We start from the raw sequence: 22,895 nt of genomic DNA, 5'->3' as shown, positions 1-22,895 counted from the left end.
AATAATAATAATAATAATAATAATAGTCTAATAATAACAGGGAACATTCTAAATTAAATGAAGCACGATCACTTAAAATAACATTTAAAGTAAATCTAATTTGTATCTTAAACCTAAGTTCGAACTAAAACCCACGAGTATGATATGTTCATATCTACACAAGTACCTTTCAACACTACACTCATTTCGCCGTCTATTCACTCACTGCACTGGAACTACGACACATTTCACTGATTCTATCCTGATTTCACTAACACTTCAAAAACATTTCACCGTTCAAATACTTTGCACTGCCACTATAAACTATAAAGCTTCACTGACAGGAACACGTTTCACTTACACAACACACTTCACTGACACAACATAATTCTTCACTGATACAACACTTGAATAACAAAATATCAATTACACCCTTTAAATACTGTATATAATTACCGTCTATTAGTAAAGTCCTTAGCCCTGCAGGTCATAATGCAGATCAAGAAATAATGGAAATATGTAGTAAAACCAGTGCCTGTTTTAGAATAAATAAATTAATAAATATGAAAATATATGTACGGGCTCAATTTATAAAGAAGACATTTTAAAAGTCACTATAAATAGGGGGAAAAAAGGAAAGGTCGACGAAAAGAGAACTCGATTTTTAATGTGAGATTAGAGCAGGTCAACATTTGAAGAATGTGATCCCAAAACGCATTCAGTCCATTATTATAAAAGGATTGGGCCAGTTTTTGTATCTTCCGATCTACGGACTGAGCGAGTTTTCAAGTGACATGTACAATAACACAAACTTTTAGACAAGAATTGGCGTTGTTTTAGGAGAAACATGTTAAAAATATAATATTGATAGAGGTCTCAAAAATAATTTTATACATGTTTAGGCCTAAATCGCAAAAATGGCCAAATGGACTGATCCAGTTTTGCGATCACACTTTTCAATTGGTCCAAGAATAAGTCGGCCACACGGAGGTGATAATGTTCACTACGATGTCATGTTCTGTTATGAAATATAGAATGAATTTTTCTTGGTAGGGCCAACTGGTAATTACGGTGACTCATTGTAAATCTTGCTAACATTCACGTGCATTCCTGGCACTTACAGACATTCGAGCACAATCATAATTTATGTGGGTACAAATTATACGAAAATTTTATTATTATTATTATTATTATTATTATTATTATTATTATTATTATTATTATTATTATTAGTATAAGTAATGATATTTTACTTCTTGTCTGTAATATTGTCATAATGTTAGATATGAGTTTAGGAGTAAATTGACTATTCGATGAGTAAGAAACCGTAGAAAAAGGAATAAGATATAAAGAATAAAAAAATTTGACTAACGGAGAAAGGAAGAAAGATACGATATAATAATAATAATAATAATAATAATAATAATAATAATAATAATAATAATGATAAGAAGAATAATACTTATGTATATATGTATTTATTTATTTATTTATTTATTTATTCACACTGCAAATGGGTAAATATCCGGTGGCAGTGGTAACTAATTAAACTCAATAATGATATTAATAATAAACACAATTAATAATACATTAATAATAATACTAATAATAATAATGAATACTAATAATATTAAATAATAATAATAAAAATAATAAATAACAATAGTTTAATAAAATTAACAAGGAGCATCCTAAATTAAATAAAGCACGATCACTTAAAATGACATTTAAAGTAAATCTAATTTGTATCTTAATCCTAAGTTCGAACTAAAACACACGAGTATGATATGTTCATACCTGCACAAGTACCTTTCAGCACTACACTCATTTCGCTGACAACTCACTCACTGCGCTGATACTATGACATATTTCACTGATACTATCCTGATTTCACCAACACTTCAAAAACATTTTACTGTTCAAATACTTTGCTCTATCACTAGAAACTATAAAACTTCACTGACACAACACACTTCACTGACACAACACACTTCACTGATACAACACTTCAAATAAAAAATATCAATCACACCCTTTAAATAGTGTGTACAATATACTACCGTTTATTAGTAGGCCTAAACTCCTTAAGCCTATCTTTAAATACATTTTTGGTTATTAATAATAATGGCTTTATTTAACCTGGCAGAGATAAGGTTATAGGGCCATGATTAAAACTTGCTTATATAACTTAGATGAACATACAACTACAGTATATCGTATTTAAGTAATTATTACATACGGATACCACAAGAGGCAGTTAAATAAAAATTCACCTAATAAAATAAAAGTAAACACAGTGGAATACGTATTGGTAGGCCTATTAAGTTACAAGCAAGTATGATTCACATAATTAAACCAGAATTCGACAATTGAATAAAACGTTCACAATCAGAAAAATAATAAAAATAAAATAATAATAAAATTAAAATAATAATAATAATAATAATAATAATAATAATAATAATAATAATAATATCAATAAACACAGTGGAATGCATATTGGTGTCAAGTGATAGGCCTAAATAAACACGGTTTACATAATAAAATAATAAACAGACATTTGAATAAAGAGTAGGCCTACACAAAAATGAACACTGCGGAAAACTTATCAAGCATTAAATTAGAAGAAAATACTATGCTATATAATAACATTATAAAGACAATTGAATTAAGTAGGCTTATAGGCCCACACAATAAAAATAAGAAACAAAAAATAAAACTAAACACAATGCATTGCATTAAATATTTGCAACACGTTTGGTCTGGCAACTCATCATAAGACAGTCTTCTAATTTATATTTAAAAGAAATCAATGTTTGGCAGCCCTTGACTTCAGGCGGCAGAGAATTCCAGTGACGAGAAGTAGCGAAGTGAAAGATGAGGAAAACAGAGATGATGTGTGAAATGGAATTCCTAGCGTGTTATCGTGTTGTGACCGAGTGTTTAAGTTATGATAGCGAGAAAGACTGTGGAATCAAACAAATATGTAATAGGGGCCAGAAGTGTGCAAATTCGGTAGGCTTCCTAATAGAGAGAAATAAGAAAGGATAATGGAAAAAGAAAACAGAAAAAGATAGATCAAGAAAAAAGAAGAATGAGAGAAAGAAAATGAAATAGGCCTACTAAAAAAAAGAGAAAGTCACAAAAGAAAATAAATAAACAAGTGTAAAAGGGAAATGAGGAAAGAGCGAGAATGAACGAATGTAGAAAGAGTGAGAAAGATTGAAAGAAGGGAAAAAAGACAGTAAAAGATCAATGAAAGGGAAAGAAAGAAAGGATGATTAAGGAAGAAACAGAAAAAGATGGCGAGAGAAAAAAAAGAGAAACAGAGGAAAAATTATGACAAAAAAGATAGTAAGAAGTAAAGAGGGAAGAAGAAAATGAATGAGAATGTAAAGAAAGAAAAAATTAAGGGAATGAGGGAGGAAAGAAAGTGGAAAGGATAAAACAATAACAAAAGAAAAAATATATATAGGCCTAAGTTACATAGAAGAAGATGAAAAATGAAGGAGGAAGAGAATGAAGAAAATAAATTATTTACAAATAAAAAATATAAAGGGATAGAAAGAGCTAATAGCCTACAAGACTGAAGATAGAAAGCTAAAGGGTAATAAGAAGAAAATAATAAAACAAAGAAAGAGAGAGAAAAAAGTTGAAGGGAATGGAGAAGCAATGTCTTTGTATTTTAATAAGGAGATTTTATTACAGTGCAAATTATAAATAGGACTAAAAAAATGAAGTCGTTAATGGAACCTTGACTATCTTCAGATGTTGTACGACTCGTTTACTGTTATTTGTTTTAGAAGCAATATAAGTCTCCCAATCCAAACACCAAAAGAAATTTTCCAAATTTATGAACACGATTAGTTTACGAACATGCATGTATTTTGTTAATTTTTCAAAAGTTTACAACGCCTGTTGAGAAACAATTGAGTGTGATATAAATTAATCATGTTCCTCCTTACCTTATGGTATGATATCACGCAAATTAAATATTAATATTAATTAAGTCCGTAACAGACTTGACTACTTAATTTTCCGGTACGAGATCATTTTCATTTAATCATTTCTTTACACTAAACATCCCCACAAAGATTTCATTAACATTATTTTCCACTCATATTAGTCACAACAAGACATACCATTCATAAGATTATGGAGTTGCTTTTCGAACACAGAACGAGATCAGTGTTTAAGTAGTCTGCCCATAGATGGCAGCTGCAGACAGAGTTGCTTTCGCAAACATCGCGTGCAGACGGTACGAAAGGGGGCAGTCTGGTTTCGTATAACATATTAAACCGGAAGTGTGTCACAGTTGGCCACGCGAACTGGAGGGGGCGTGGAAAGCCTGACACATGTCAATCATTGGGCTCCTCCCCACAGAATCTCCGCCCCATCTGTCTTCTCCACCAACCGCATCGAACCCCCGTCTCTCCAAGTTCGCCATCACTTTCGCGGTGGCCTCTACCCCTCGAATGCTACAGAAAAGTTAGGGGTATTCGGTTCGACGCCCTATCACTACAATGTGATGGTCACATACAGGGGGGTCTTAAATTAAATCATGGTTATTTTACAGTCACTTACTGTTTCAGCTGACAGTTACTCACCAAAGGGATCAGACTTTGATAGTAGACAGATTCTGTGCCTTCCTCTTTGTTTCCTCATATGATCCATATAGGCTATCTTAATGTCGCTATCATCTGATATCTTCTTCTACCCCGAATTCTTCTCCTGTTCACCATTCCTTCCAGTGCAACCTTCAGTATGCAGTTTTTTTCTCAGCCAGTGACCCAACCAATTCCTTTTCCTCTTCCTAATCAGTTTCAGCATAATTTTTTCTTCACCCACTCTTTCCAACATAAGATTTGCTGATGATATTGCGTTGTTAGCAGAAGAGGAAATGATCTTCTTTCTCTTAGTTTAACCTCTCCCTTTTAGGTGCATTTACACGACCCACGCCACCCGGGCCTTACAGGGCCGCGACCTGTCGGGAGACGAATTAATCTATGGATCACATACATACTTTTTTGACAACACAAAGACATGGAGGGCCTCCCCGGATGAGGGATCAGCTCAATGCCAGGGCCACCTCCGATACAACACAAACATTTAAGACATTACACATCATTTCACTCACATATCGCCGTCCATGGCCAGACTTTCAAGAGGTACAATCCCGGAAAAAGCTGAGGAAACCATGAAAAACCTCAGTTAGGATTGTCGGCCCCTGGGATCGAACCCTGGACCTCCCGAATACGAGGCCAGCCCTCTACCACGCTGCTCGGTAGAGGAAATGATACTAAGGGATATGCTACTGGAGCTAAATGACAGCTGTGAGCAATATGAGATTAAGGTAAATGCAAATAAGACGAAGAATATGGTCATAGGAAGAAAAATACAGAAGGTAAACTTGCGAATTCTAAATGAGGCAGTAGGACAAATGGACAGCTTCAAATACTTGGGGTGTACTGTAAGCAGTAACATGAGCTGCTGCCAGGAAGTCAAAAGGAGGATAACAATAGCAAAGGAAGCTTTTAATAGAAAAAGGAGCATCTTTTGCGGACCTCTGGAAAAAGAACTAAGGAAGAGACTATTGAAGTGCTTTGTATGGAGTATGGCATTGTATGGGGCAGAAAACATGAACATTACGACGAAGTGAAGAGAAGCGAATAGAAGCATTTGAAATGTGGATATGGAGAAGAATGGAGCGTGTGAAGTGGACAAACAGAATAAGAAATGGAGCCGTGTTGGAAAGAAGCTATGCATAGATCATAATTAGGGCTAGGATTTTGATGACCTATAAATCGTGAAAAAATGTCCTAAAAACAATGCATTTATGACCTAAAAATCTTTCAAAAATGCCCTTAAAATTCCCTAAAAATTGATCTTACATAATTGGCTTAGTAGGAAAAGAGGTTTTGTACTACTTATTATTTAGATCAGTAATTAAATTAAATTTTACATAATTTTTCTAAGTAGTACACTTTAACTATTTTACCTAATGTAGTTTCCATGTATGATTGTTCACCTCTGCGTCGGTATGTGGACGTGAAGTTTGCAGTCAGCTGGTCGGTCTTGGCCCTTCATGGGCTGTAGCACCATGGATTTACTTTACTTTTAGTTTCCATGTAGTCAACCACAAGGCCACTCTTATCCGGAATTAGCAGGTATAGAGGAGTTTATATTGAAGGGGTGGTTGGACTGATCCATTACATGGGGTGTACTACGTTAATATGGCAATATTTGTGTAGAAAAACGATTAAAATACCATACAAAATAATGGATATTAATGGACAAAATATGTAAAGAAAATATCAAAGGAAATAAACATTATTTTACATGAATAATGGATTTATGGCCAAAATTAAATGAAAATGCCTAAAAAATGACCGAATAAAACAAAAGATGCTCTTATGAGTTGAAACAGGCAAAAAATGCAAAAAAAAAATACCTAACAAATATGTCTTAAAACACTCAGTTTATCATATAACATATAAATACTAAAGCAGCTATGTTTCTGGTTTACTAGGAAAAAAAATGCAATTTCATTAAAATCCTAGCCCTAATCATAATTATTATAATTTGTACTTATATTATGATTGTAATTCATCTCCTAGCTTGATGAGCAATTTGACAGTTATTCAGAAATTTGCACATGAATGAAATGAGCTGGAAACTCACGACATTCTGCCATTACTTGGGTTCGAAGTGGTGCCCACTCGAAGCTTTCTAGTCGTAGGTCTGTCACGGCGGGTCAGACTAGCCACGAACGGCTGAGCCGGTAGTAACGACATAAGGAGGCCAAACAAGTGACGTGCGACTGAGTAAATTGCTCTATCAGGTGAACGGAAAATTCTGCAGAAGTGCTGCATTTCAGTCCCGCAGCTTTCTCCTAGTCAGCTCTTCAGACAGACAACGCCTTCTTGTTACACGAAGTGTGCGGAAGATTCTGCGATAGTCTGCTGCAAAAATTCATTTCGAGGTTAAGCTCTCACATTCCTGCGAGTGATTATGGTATTTTTCGGGTTCCCAGACGCTATGTCCGCGGATATTTCGTCCAGTATATTTTTTTCATCCTCTGGTGTTTTATGTCCACTATTATTTCGTCTACAGTTTAAATGTCCATTGTGCTATTTTGTCCTCTGAAAGTTTGGTCCACATTTTATTATGTCTTACATTTACTGTAAGTTATCTCTATCTATCTATCTATCTATCTATCTATCTATCTATCTATCTATCTATCTATCTATCTATCTATCTATCTATCTATCTATCTATCTATCTATCTATCTATCTATCTATCTATCTATCTATCTATCTATCTATCTATCTATCTATCTATCTATCTATCTATCTATCTATCTATCTATCTATCTATCTATCTATCTATCTATCTATCTATCTATCTATCTATCTATCTATCTATCTATCTATCTATCTATCTATCTATCTATCTATCTATCTATCTATCTATCTATCTACCTACCTACCTACCTACCTACCTACCTACCTACCTACCTACCTACCTACCTACCTACCTACCTACCTACCTACCTACCTACCTACCTACCTACCTACCTACCTACCTACCTACCTACCTACCTACCTACCTACCTACCTACCTACCTACCTACCTACCTACCTACCTACCTACCTACCTACCTACCTACCTACCTACCTACCTACCTACCTACCTACCTACCTACCTACCTACCTACCTACCTACCTACCTACCTACCTACCTACCTACCTACCTACCTACCTACCTACCTACCTACCTACCTACCTACCTACCTACCTACCTACCTACCTACCTACCTACCTACCTACCTACCTACCTACCTACCTACCTACCTACCTACCTACCTACCTACCTACCTACCTACCTACCTACCTACCTACCTACCTACCTACCTACCTACCTACCTATCTATCTATCTATCTATCTATCTATCTATCTATCTATCTATCTAGGCCTATCTATCTATCTATCTATCTATCTATCTATCTATCTATCTATCTATCTGTCTGTCTGTTTGTCTGTCTGTCTGTCTGTCTGTCTGTCTGTCTGTCTGTCTGTCCGTCTGTCCGTCCGTCCGTCCGTCCATCCACCCAAACATCCATCCATCCATCCATCCATCCATCCATCCATCCATCCATCCATCCATCCATCTATCTATCTATCTATCTATCTATCTATCTATCTATCTATCTATCTATCTATCTATCTATCTATCTATGTATCTATTTATTTATTTATTTATTTATTTATTTATTTATTTATTTTTATTTTGTTAATAATTGTAACATAAAAATATATACAGAAAAATCTTTAGCTCGCCCCTGAAAGAGTACAACTCGTGCTCAGGGGCGGATTCCTGAATTGAAATTAATAAGTATACAATACAATTTGTCTTATGACTACTATGCATTTATAATATATAAATTTAAATTTACAATTTTTCAATTTTTATAAAATCCATAGGCTACATAACTTTTTTAATTTAATACTAGAACTATTAGAACTGACAAGATTAGGATATTTAAATATAAATCTGTTATATATTCTTGGGCCTAAATTACTACTATGATTAAATACTGTAACAGTGGTGCATTTTGGTTCAAACAATTTTAAAGAATTCATACCTTTTGTTTCATAACTATGAGAATACAATTCAAAATTATTTAGATTTTTATGTTTGAATTTTATTAATACAACATAATAAATGTGTCTTATGTTAAGTACATTAAAATCTAAAAACAATTTTTGAGATGAAAAATCAATAGGTTTATGAAGACATATTTTAATTATTTTCTTCTGTAATAAATAAAGTGGATTAAAATTGGATTTAAGTTGTCCATTTTATTGTCTCGTCCAATACGCTGCAGTCCGCCGAGTTAGCTCTGTGATAGCGTGTCTGCCTCCAGACTAGCCGGCCTGAGTTCGATTCCCGGCGAAGTCAGAAATTGTAATATAAAATTTCTATCTCGGGACTAGGAGAGATGGCACTGCACAACTTCTAATCACTAGATTGTGCACCAATATGCCTGGGTTAAATCCCAAATCTCTCCGCAGTGCATATGAATAGAAGGCATATGTCACTGTTGATAGTGATTCGTCCTTCGGATGGGATCGTTAAGCCTGGCGGCCTCCTTGGTGCTATTCGACAGGAGTAGGCTACGTGCCGGCACCGGGCTTCCCCTTCTCTCTTCCTAATCTTCATCATCATTACACATACACTCACCTTAGAACACGACATAACTCTCCACACATACACATCATGTAAAGCGTGACCCGCCGAAGTGGTGTACAACTAAAAATGGATCACAGTTCTGCTATCTATCCGCAGCATGCGGAACCCGAATCACGCAAGTGAAGTGGGTGGACATTGGATACACACACACACACACACACCAATACACTGAGTCCAATATTCCTGATTGTCCATTTGCATAAATGGTTTTAAACTAATACACTATTACTATTATACCACTACTATAATAATAATAATAATAATAATAATAATAATAATAATAATAATAATAATAATAATGTGAATGAAAGAGGTAAGTATAATAATTGTTATGGACTATCATGTCCTGCCTTCTTACGGTTGCTATTATATAAGCAATTTTAAATGTTTTCACTTAGGGCTAACTTACTTCAAAATTTAATACTGAACCAATGAACTACATATTTCCATAGAAATGAATAACTTATTATTATGATACAAAATAATTAAATACATTTCCATAGCAACTTTTCTTTTTTAAATTGCGTATTGGAAGTAGGCCTACTTGCTACCTAAAAATGAACAAAATATTCGAGGACAAAATATTTATTTGGCACAGAAACTAATGGACATAGAAAAATTGGGAAAAAATTATGGACACAATAATTCTTGACCGAAATATTAATGGACAAATTTTTTGATGGACGAAATGTTTGCTGGACTAATTTCCTTGGACAAAATAGCTGTGGACGTGAGATAGTGGACAAAGTGTCTGATGGACGTACTGCTATAGACGTATCCTCCTGGAAGCATTTTTCGACATGTCGTCGGTATGCTGGTTAATGTTTAAACTTCCCACCAAATAGTCAACGAAAATAGTTCATAATTAAAATATGTAATTTCCTTTTTTCGTCTCCACATCATCGCGTCATTTGTCTTCTTTTCCTTGTCTCTATTTTATTTTCCTTTTTCTTCAATTTTCTTTTGTAAACGTTTTTATTTCCTTCTTCCTCAGCTCTTATTTATCATCAACATCTCTATCATCATCGTTTTGTTTTCATTAGTTTCCATTACAATTATTCTCATCTTCTATCTGTCCAATACATTTCTTTTTGTTTTCCATCTTAAAGCAAGTTATACCCTTTATCTTTTGTTATTATGATGTACCGAAGTACATATGATATTTCCGTGCAGGAGTTGTGCGTTACCATATGATGAAGGATGGATAGAACAAACAAAAATTCTCTGCAGCACCGGGTCACGAACCCGGGTTTTCAGCTCTACGTGCTGACGCTGTATCCACTAAGCCACACCGGATTCCATTCCGATGCCGGATCGAACTCCCTCAGTTTAAGTTCTATCTCTCTGGACATTAGAATTTCCATAAAAGAAACAGTGGAACTTCACCTCTTATAAACATATGAAAAATTTAGAAGTGTTAGATGAGTATCGGTTATTTTATTTTTACTTTCCAACTAAACCCTTGCTTGTAGTCCTTCATGATTACCTAATCCTTGGTCATACAACGCTGTAGTCTCCCGTTCTCAAACTGAAATGTCTTTCGTAGAGAATCCGAAAGATATTCCAGTTTGTAGTGTTTTGAAGTGAATTCCCTTGAAATTTCTTTATTTTAGGGGAATCACCTACTTTAATTAATTAAGTATTCACCCTATATGTATGTACTCGTAATATATACAGAGTAAACTGTAAGTAGTGTCATTAATTTCAGGGGGTTATTCTTTGAGATACTTCAAACAAAATAGTGTAATACAATTTTAGTCGTTTTTCTTTATATTCGAGATGAAAAATGTTTTATATGAAAAATTTCATAGCGTGCTCCAGGAAAGCCATTGAATTAATTCCCAATATGCTCAGTCAATTTAAGAGATCAGTGTATTATGATAATAAATTATTGAAATAATTTTCGTTTTGTTCTTTAAATGAGCAGAAATTTAATCTGAACAAAAAATGTAACTTTCGTTCTCCAAACAATTTTACAATGTTACATTTCTTCGGATCAAATTTCTGCACACTTAAAGGACAAAACTAAAATTCTTTCAATCATTTATTATGATAATACACTGCTCTTTTAAATTGACTGGTAAAGGTAAAGGTATCCCCGTAACATGCCATGAAGACACTTGGGGGGCATGGAGGTAGAGCCCCATGCTTTCCATGACCTCGGCACTAGAATGAGGTGGTGTGGTCGGCACCACGCTCTGACCGCCTTTTACCCCCGGGAAAGACCCGGTACTCAATTTTATAGGAGGCTGAGTGAACCTCGGGGCCGTTCTGAAAGTTTGGCAACGAGAAAAAATCCTGTCACCACCTGGGATCGAACCCCGGACCTTTCAGTCCGTAGCCAACTGAGCATATTGAAAATTAAATCAATGACCTTCACAAAACACGTTATGAAATGTTTCATATAAAAAAAGTTTATCTCGAAAAGGAAGCAAAAACGAGCGAAATTGTACTAAACTTTTTTGTTTGAAATATCTCAAAGAATAATCCTCTGAAATTAATTACTTACGGATCATTCTGTATATATATGAAAGCTACTTATACTTTTTTCAGCATGTTAACGTCTACACACATACAATGAAGTATACTTTGCATTTTAAATTATCGATAGATACATAGATACTAATAATTTTACAATCACATCAATACAAACAGATAGGCAGCGGAAGGGAGATAAAATACGTGAATCTTCGTATTCATTATAAACCAAATATGAACACTATAATATGTAAGAATGATTCAGATAATTTTTGTTGTTTCCCACTGGCAGATTTATTAATGTTCTTTAAATATTAACTTACAAAATTCTTTAAAAATTTCCTGATTCTAAAAAATACGATAAATTTGACAAACTCTGCTAGACAAATCCTTTGTTATACCAAAATAGCTACTTATCTCTGTTTATGTATATAGTACCGGTAACTCAGATAAATGCTAGTAACATAGTGTGACGTGAAAAGAAGTTTTTTATGATAGAAAACCATACTGAGGGGGAACAGTCAAGTGTTGGCCGTAAACTGCAATTCATGGTTGATTTTAGACAAAGGAACTACTTTACTTCATTTTCTAAGGAAGAGACGTAAGTTTGTACTCATTTAATATTTTTATTATGATTATTGAATAATAAAATTAGTGCATATTTGTATTGGAAAATATATTTAGTTCGTTAATGGTCATAATTGTATGTATAATTAGTACTAAAAGTTCTAGATTATCTGGATTAATAGGGACCGGAAAATGTATGAAGAACGAAAAATATGGATAATCGAAATGAATTAATTTTATCGAAAAGTGACACACTAATCCGAAGGTATGCATAACATGAAATACCTGTATGTGGATTTTTTTTTTTTATTTCTCTCTCCTGTAATAACAACAATTTCAACAGACCAAACATGAACGAACAGTATTTGTGACATTTCCTTAAGTAGGCTAATATGTAGGCCTAAGGGCAGAGAAGAAAGTTTCTTCCAACAGTGCATTGATATCGGCTCCATTTCTTCTAAAATTGTCTATTAAACTGCAAATGGACTTTCGGGAGGAAAATCTTTGCTTTTGCATATCAGCCTCTTTCTTTGTTTTTTTTTAACAAAAATAAAAATCTGATCATGATGCATGGAAAATTAGTAAGCAGGATAATCTGGACTTTGCTTGGCCTTTGGAGGATCAGATCCTGAGCGGATCCATGCATCTAGGCACTCATTTGCCAATCTAGGCACTCATTTGCCATTGTTCAAATATCATTCGACGATTATCAACTCTATTGATGGGCTGAAAGCCTATCTGCCAATTTTACTATTGATATCATTCCTATCAGAAATCTCAACATTGATATAATGAAAATAAGATTTTTGGCTATGCTTAATTGGTTATAGGTTACATTTAACATACATTCATGGTTAGTAAAACTGACCGTAAATTTTGTACTGCATTTCGTGTAAAGAAAAAAACAATTTTCAACAAAAAAACTACGAATTTATAAAGATTATACCACATTAAATTTGTATAATATTTCACGGAGATCAAATCTGACAAATGATTGTAAGACTTGGACAATAATGAACTGAGATGACAGTAGAATATTAAAAACAACATAAGGAGTGAAATTCGTGTAAATGTCAGGAATTACAATGGGAAAAGAAATAATAGAGTGAAGACATAATGGGAAAAAGTGAAAATGGAAAGAATTCAAGAATAATTCAACTGAAGTAGCAACATGTTATGAAAATGAAAATATTTAGACTGTCAAGACAAATGATAAGACAGTACAAACCTGCAAGCAGTCAATCCGGGCAAACTGGAAATTCCAATGAAAAAGTATTTATTTTAGAAATATTTGTTTACCATTAGTGTAAGACATTGATAAGGCTCTAAAGTTAAATATTTAAATATTTTACAAGTTTTATGGGTATTGAATCTAAGTAGTCTTGGCTAGGTAATAGATACTGTTTTGTTTTCCTAAAGTTTGCAGCACTTACTCATGGAGAAATCAGCTGTTAATGCATGTTTTTCAAGGAGCTATTGTTGAATAAATATTTTGAGAGTCTGCACTGTTAATTACATAGCTCCAGGATCAAAGAATTTTTTACTCTGTACTATATTCTTAGTGTCATTTATTTTCAGTAGTTTGGGTTAATAATAATAATCTTACAGAAAAACTGCAAAAATGACAGCTTTTAATAGAAAAAGGAGCATTTCTGCGGACCTCAGGAAAGAGAACTGAGAAAGATACTAGTGAAGTGTTTTGTGTGGAGTGTAGCATTGTATGGAACAGAAACATAGACATTACGACGAAGTGAAGAGAAGCAAATAGATGCATTTGAATGTGGATATGGAAAAAAAATGGAGCGTATGAAATGGGAAAACAGAATGAGAAATGAAGCTGTGTTGGAAAGAGTGGGAAAAGAAAGTATGATGCTGAAAGTGATCAGAAAGAGAAAAAAGAATTGATTGAGTCACTGGCTGAGAAGAAGCTGTCTGCTGAAGGATGCACTGGGAAGGAATTGTGAAGGGAGAAAAGTTCGTGGTAGAAGTAGATATCAGATGATAAACGATATTAAGATATGAGGCGTCTAGAATCAAAACCCGCTAAGTCCATCGAAGGAAAAAAATGAGATAAAGTTATTTTTCTGTGTATCTTCGCATGGCCAATCCGATGCTGGCATTATTTTTCTCCAATATCCGCTGGATTCCTCTGAAAATGCTGGACAAATGTTATGGTTAGTTTCAATATCCAACTGAATTTTGGCCATTTTTAGTTTCAAAAACCTCCAAGTCCCTTTCTGCCAATCAGGTTGTGGGACTGCTTTACTCAGCATTCCTCAGCTGTGCGATGTTGATTTATTATTTGTGTGGTTAAGCTCTTGTTAAACCTTATTAAGTTTAATTTCTACTCTAATAATATTCAGTGAAATGGTGGATAGAATGAGCAGTGAGTTACAAAAATGTTCTTACCAATTAATAATTAATTACATAATTTTGTCGGTACTCCTCTTGTGCCCTCCTACTATACCAGTTTGTAATCATGCTGTTGGCAGTAAATGGAATTCCAACAGTTTAAGTTTGTTGGACATAAAGAAGTTCCATTCCGTTTTCTACTCTTCATCAGATAATCAGCAATAAGGCAATTTTATTACTGCACAAAATAAAAATACAACAATGATTGGAATGTGCTCTAAATGGCCACTCACTGAAGCACCTCTAACTATTAAAAAAGTGTAAATTACATTTCCTGTGGTTGGGCATTCATTTCTCCCTCCCGATCGCATATTTGGAGTAATCGAAAAAGAAATAAGGAAGTGATTGTAGAACCCCAAGAATATAAAGATATTATTGGCAAACATGGAACAGTCTTTAATCTTGAAAATGAAGATGTAGACCTACCTCTTCAAGACTGGAAGAAAGAGGCAGACATAATTTTAAGATCTCCTGCTAGTTTAAGTTCAGTCCCTGTAAAAGATTTATTTTAAGACGATCTGCATTGAAAGAACAGATAACAGTGCAAGATGAGTTTAAGAATAGAACTGACACCGTTGTTGCAAAGGTAGTAACAAGAAAAAACAATGGAATTGAACGTGAAGAATAAGAAGACGAAGAAGAAACTGTTAATCTGGAGGAAGAGGAATATGACAATATTGTGTAAAATTTGTATGAACTTAAAAAGTGTAACATATATTTAAATTTATACTGCTGTTATGTTTAAAGCATGTGCATAATCATACTTCATGTCTGGGTTTCATTGTCTACATAATTTGTAAGGTTTAAGTTAAGACGTTTTCCTTTTTGACTCATTTTTATGCTTAGAAGTAATTCTCTTACTTTCAAAAGCCTCCAAACACACTTTTCAGTTTCAAAATCAGTTAGGTGATAATTTAACCTCACGAATTTGTTAGTTTCAATGAAGGGGCAATCCTGTAATTTGTTTGAACGTATCTAATGATAATAAAGTACTTGATAAAAGCATTGTTTATATCCCAAGAATGTTTATTTATATGGAAACAGTTTTTTCCATTTTCCCAGAAATTTTGTTTTATGGACTTGGAGGGTTTTGATTCTAGACGCCTCTTATAGCCTATGGATCATATTCAGGAAGACAAAGAGGAAGACAGAAAATAGGAAAGATTGGAGGATGCTGGGTTTGCAGTGAAAGACCTGCCCTTGAGCAGATAACTATGAATGAAAAAGCACGTAGAAGAACGCCTGCAACGCTAGATGTGACATGTATAGGCCTATACTAGAAAGTATAACGGAAAAATACTATCCACTTCAACGGGACTTGAACCCTAGACTATGCGACTTAAACCGTATGCATGACGTCTGGCTTACGTTTTACGCTTTGTGTAAAGGGGTATTAATTACTGGTACACAACATTCTCTTAAAGGTCCTAGTTCCCAGCTGTCCCTTTTGCGTCCCTTCTGTTGGAAGTTGTAGCTTTTACTACACAGATGGCCATGTTCTCAATTTCGTTTATTCTATTTTTAAATTTTCCCTTTATAAAATAGTAACCTGCGTCAGAAAGTCGTAGAAGTTTCTTTTTCTTCAATTTCAACATTATCGTGAATACCACCGCTACGTAATCCTATGCATTTCAAGCACAGCATCTAGCAAGTTGTCGCTAAGAAATGTTAAATTGTGTCTTGTTATATAACGTCATCGTTAGCAATATCATGATGATAATAATAAACACGTAATTCAAGCACTTAACGACGTCCCAAAGAAACTAAGTTGTGAAAGATACTAGTTATTTTACATCGTCATCAACATCATCATCATCATCAACATCATAGTCTTCACCATCATCTTCATTGTGTACCTCAAGCATACTTATAGAAATTTCCTGCAGAAAGTTGTGAAAGATTATCCCTTTCGACCGTTATATTCATCAGCGTCATAGTCATAATCATCATAATAATTTAATTATCTTCATCTTCATCCACTTCAAAACACAGAGACATGTCTCGGAAAGTTCTGAAAGATTGTTCTTCTATTTCCTTGTCATTACCATTATCACTATCAACAGCACGTTCATTATTATCTTTATTTACTTCAAGCATTTAGTAATTTTCTTTCGAAGATTGTAGATGATTATTCTTCTTTATCACCGTTGTCTTCTCTGGTCACATAGTCATCACTAGAGCCCGGGTGTTTAGGCATTTATAACGGTTAAAATAGGCAGACAAAAAAAGGCAATAAAAATGTAAAAAAAGGCACAATAATCTTTGAAAAAGGCATTATAAATTTTAAAAAGGCATAATATATTTCAGCAATAAATTTAAATTATATCAACATAACTCACATATTTACTTCGTAGGTGACACATGTTGACTTATAAAATATATTTTTTTTTCGTGATTAACTGTCTTTTCACAAACCTTAGGCTACATAACAAAACTGTTCTATCGGTTGAAAACACATGAACATCAAATTCACTAACGTAAGCATGAAGTTTACTTTTCAATGGTTTACTGAATTTAGGCATTCTAGCTAACCGATCTTATACCTTCTGTCACCCGACAATAACTGACTGTTCCTCACTCAAATTTCTTTCTCTTACAATAATAAACACGTGTAGCACAAAATTGTAACAGTAAGATTTGAAAATATGAAAGCTAGCAATTGAAAATGCTACCTGACAACTTCTATGAGAACGACAATATTATATTTGTAACTGTGGATTGTCGATCATTATTCATATTACACCAATAGTATTAAAGCACGATTATTAGCAGATTAAGCACCGAAATAAATTACTTTTATTTTCTATTGTTGGTAAAGTTAGTCATTGTTTCAAATATTTAAATTTCATACACATTACGTTACAATTAATTAGAAAATTGCAAATAAACAAGAAATATTGCTTTAAAATGACTATTACACTTTTACTACGTCACACTACTTTTGACCAATAAAACGGTGCGAAAGGACGTCTTTCAACCAATCATGGCTGCTTATCGCACAATTTTATCGCGTTCCTAGCGTTTGTTTAATTTTATCGCGTCCCTAGCATTTGTTTATTTTTATCACTACCCTAGCATTTGTTTCTTTGTTTGCCAACATTTCAAACTGCACTGGTCTGGACGTCAAAACAGAAAATTACAAACCACTCCAGTCGATGCACAGCACTTTCAAATATGACTCACATTGGCATTCAAGAACAAGAATTAATAAAGATCACTGGTCATAGCTATGCATCTTCCCTGAAACCTTATTTACAAATAAATGAAGAGCACCATTCGGAAATCCTGAATAAGTTGAGGGATATACTATATACATCACCGAGTTCACTTCTTTTACGCACACGTCCAATATAACATCAACTGAACCACCAACCACTAAAACATTCAAATTTGAAAATTGTACTTTCAATAATTGTTTCTTTTAAAATTATTCATGTTTATTTTTTATTTCATTATCGTTAATTAAAACGTTTCTTGTTTATTCCATCATCCCTAATTAAAACTTTTCTAACACTCGTTTATGTTATTTAGGTTATGTTTGTTATAGCTTCTGCTATATGATATTATGAATAGTCACGTATCAGAGATTGTTTAATACTAAGATTTATTCAAAATCATCTGTCAAGTGACGTTGATTACTGCGATCGGGATAAATGAAGTGGAATGAAATTGTTTTAATAAAAATGAAACTGAATCAACAAAGCCTTCTTGACCAGTAACCTTCCACAGAGTTCAATGAAGATTCCATAGTTGGCACAACTGATATCAAGACAAGAGCTAATAATAACACACTACTGCCATCTATTAGCGTAATATTTATAATGTTGAGATGATACAAATTTGAAGACAGTTTTGTATTTTCGTAAGTCAATTAATATTTTATTGTATTAGAGTACTTCGTTACTTCTAATCTTTATATACTTTTTTTCTAATCGTGCAATAGTCAGTTAAATCCCACTCGAGTTTTGATTTTCTCTAGATAAATCAAAACCTCTAGTGAGATTACTGTTGAAAAAAATCCCTTTATTAGTAAGAAATACCTTAAAAAGGTAAAATAGGCAAAATAAAAATTGGCCCTATGACTTTGATTTACTCCAAATCACATTTATATCTATGCAAATAATACTTTACTTCCACCCAGTAAAAAAAGGCATTTTGCCATACATCCGAGCTCTAGTAATCACTCACCATCAATATCTTTATGTAGGTCTGCTTCAAGAGTTTAGCGACTTCCCACGGAAAGCTGTGACAGCTTTTTCTTCTTCTACCAGTTCTCAACCGACTTCTTTTACACCCAATTTATGACCGGCCATGGAAAATTCGGTTCCTACTTTGAAAGATTTAGGATCAAAAGTGCAGAAGAATCTCTGTGCATATGCAAAGAGAATCAGACTGTTGAACATTTGATTTTTCACTGTCCAGTGTTCGAAAGGAAAAGACACTTTTTAAGATATCATATCTCGGACTGCAATTTAAATTACTCCACACCCCTTTACCATTTTATTAGAAAAAAATGTTGTTACAAACAATTCACAGAGTTTATACACCACATCCACGCAAGACTGTAGCTGTTAATTGTATATAAATTAATGATGTTATAAAATCCTAATGCACTATGCAAAACAAGGTGTCTATCTTTGGGACATAATAATAGTAATAACAACAATAACTATGTTTGTATTATATATTTTACTATTGTTGAGTACTTGATGATAGGTATATAGTTTGTAACCATAAGTAATTTTGTTTTTATTTTTTTTTTACTATCGCAAACCAACTATACAAAAGGTGTTTTATTTGTAACTACGCCAATTCTGTGCATTATCTCATTAATATTGCTTAAAATTATGTATAAGATCACAAATGAATGTATTAATCTTGCAATTTCTCTACACCTTCGATTATAATTTCTAATTTTATTTCATTTTGTTTTACCTGAAAGTAATTATTGCATAACGTAGTTAGTATTGTTTACTGTATCTTAATTAGTGTATTTATATTGTAACTATGATTCACACCTACTATTAATTCTTTAAAATTGTGTATTATCACTACATAATGTATTTCACATGTAACAAACTACAACCCTAATATACCAAAGGTAAAATAGGGTTTCAATATTTGGATAACAATAATAATACCTCTATCTTTTACCCTTATCATCATCATCATCATCATCATCATTATCATTACCATTATCATCTAAGCATCAGTGATGTTCGTTGCAATTCGAAAAAGATTGCTCAAGATTTTCTTCAGGCGTTATACAGTTCTTCCTTCGATAGATCTATAAAATCAATCATTTTCTTAAGTCGCTCTATAGACCTAGTTATCTATTTCTTGTACATGACCCAGGCATTGGCTTCTCTATTCAGTCGTCAATTCTGTTTTTTATTCCTCTCAATAATGCTTATATCCTTGAAAGAACCTTGGTCTAAATCCATATCTAGATTTTACGAGACTATATTATGATACTTTCGTGATGTGTGATGCCAGGCTTTCATCTAAAACAAGAGAGACAGCAAATACTCTTATTTATGTCCAATCTGTAAATTAACCGTGACATCGAACCAACACTGGGCTCCAACTTCAGCCATTTCACTGTGATCTGCTACTTCCTCTAATTCAGTGGTTCACAAACTAAGGATCGAGACACATTCACACATATACAAAGTGATTTCCGAGGATTTACCTTCACTTACGGACCTTATTTCCGAAGACGTTCTGAGCAAAAAATTTCATATAAATATGTGTCCTAATATTTTCAGAGTTACACTAATTTGAAGTTGTTTGTTAAATACCATTATTCTTAGGTTTTAAGGGTAAAAGAATATTACAGATAAAGAATGAACTATTCAGGAGTATCATTTCTTTAATTAGCCAGTATTCTGAAGCTAAAAATGTGTTGTGAATTCCATAGTTTGCTTCGTACAGAATTTTTTTTTTTCGATCTTTAACTACAAAATTACATTTATCTTACGAATTTATCACAACAGTTGTTACAAATCACACCACTCTTGTAAATTCTTCAAGACTGTACATTAGGATGTAAAGAATCAAGTTCCTGAAGTCGTATGATTTGTAACGATTTTTGTGATAAGTGCGTAAGAATAACGTAATTTTTAGTTAAAAATTGTAAAACAAAGTCTGTACAAAGCAATTAGCAACACATTTTTAGCTTGAGAATACTAGCAAATTAAAAGAAAGAAACTTCTGAATAATTCATTCTCTATTTGTAATATTCTTTTACCCTTAAAACTTAAAAAAAAAGGATTTTACTAAAAAATTCAAATTAGAATAATTTTGAAAATATTGAGAATAGGACTCATGTTTATATGACATTTTTTGCTCAGAATGTCTTCGGAAATAAGGTCCGTAAGTGACGGTAAATTCTTTTGAATCACTCTGTATATGTGTGTCTCGACCCTTAGTTTAGGAACCATTATTTTATGTGATGTTCGTAAATGATTTGCAATTCATAACCTCAGAATATATGTTTTCGTTCACTGAACCGGGATAGGTTTTGATAAATGAATTATTTGCATATTTTGTGTAAAATGTAAATATTGCTAATTTGTATATTGATTTTTGTTATTATTATTTTGTTCCTGTAACATCATGTGACGTAGAAAGAACATTTTCTTAGAGTAAACAAATTTTTACTGGCAGTTATAGTAAAATATGTGAATTTCATAATCTCAGAATATACGTTTTTGTAGTTGATTTCGTTATTATATGAGTATATAGAGTATTTAAGTTAATTTCTATCATGTTTGCTGTTATTTTCTATAATATGTATTGTATATACTAGTTCAGTATTATTATCGATCTAATTATATTTTCTGTAATATGTAGCACTAATATTTTGTACAGAGCTAGTTTCGCAGTGTTAGTGCGTTTGTATGCTTAAAAGGTAGCTGGATAGATCATTTCAATAATTTAGTAGCAATCCCACTTACAGTTGTCATACTTCATTATTATTATTATTATTATTATTATTATTATTATTATTATTATGTACCGAACTAGGTTATACCTGCCTTTCGTAGCGTCCTGACGTAGACTATACTAACCGATAACTTTCCTAACTTGTTTGGGAACGAAAATGCGCTGCCTGATCATATCATATCATATAATATCATATCATATCATATCATATCATATCATATCATATCATATCATATCATATCATCGTATCGTATCGTATCATATCATATCATATCATATCTCATATCATATATCATATCGTATCGTATCACATCACATCCTATATCATATCATATCATATCATATCATATCATATCATATCATATCATATCATATCATATCATATCATATCATATCATATCTTATCATATCATATCATATCGTATCGTATCACATCACATCATATATCATATCATATCGTATCGTATCACATCACATCACATCTCATATCATATCATATCATATCATATCATATCATATCATATCATATCATATCATATCATATCATATCGTATCGTATCATATCATATTATATCGTATCGTATCGTATCATATCACATCACATCACATCACATCATATATCATATCATATCATATCATATCATATTATATCCTATCGTATCGTATCATATCACATCGTATCATATATCATATCATATCGTATTGTATTATATCATATCATACCTCATATATCATACCATATCATATCATATCGTATCGTATCACATCACATCATATATCATAACATATCATATCATATCATATCATATCATATCATATCATATCATATCATATCATATCATATCATATCATATCATATCTTATCATATCATATCGTATCGTATCGTATCACATCACATCAAATCATATATCATATCATATCATATCATATCATATCATATCATATCATATCATATCATATCATAGTATATCATATCATATCACATCACATCTCATATCATATCATATCATATCATATCATATCATATCATATCATATCATATCATATCATATCATATATGGGTAGTATAACTAAGCGTTCTTTCTCAGCTAAAATACCTTAACTACTGTTTTTAGTGTGTTGTGGAATAATCTTTCAACATGTTTACGTCATTTCCTGAAGAATGGAATTCAGCTTTCGTCTTATTGAATGCAATTTCAATTAACTTATTCCAATTGCCGGGTTTATTAGGTGGTGTGTTGAAGCCCGCATACTCT

The sequence above is a fragment of the Periplaneta americana genome, chromosome 11, assembly GCF_040183065.1.
Source record: "Periplaneta americana isolate PAMFEO1 chromosome 11, P.americana_PAMFEO1_priV1, whole genome shotgun sequence".
NCBI classification, from domain to species: domain Eukaryota; kingdom Metazoa; phylum Arthropoda; class Insecta; order Blattodea; family Blattidae; genus Periplaneta; species Periplaneta americana.
This window is presented reverse-complemented; position numbering follows the sequence as displayed.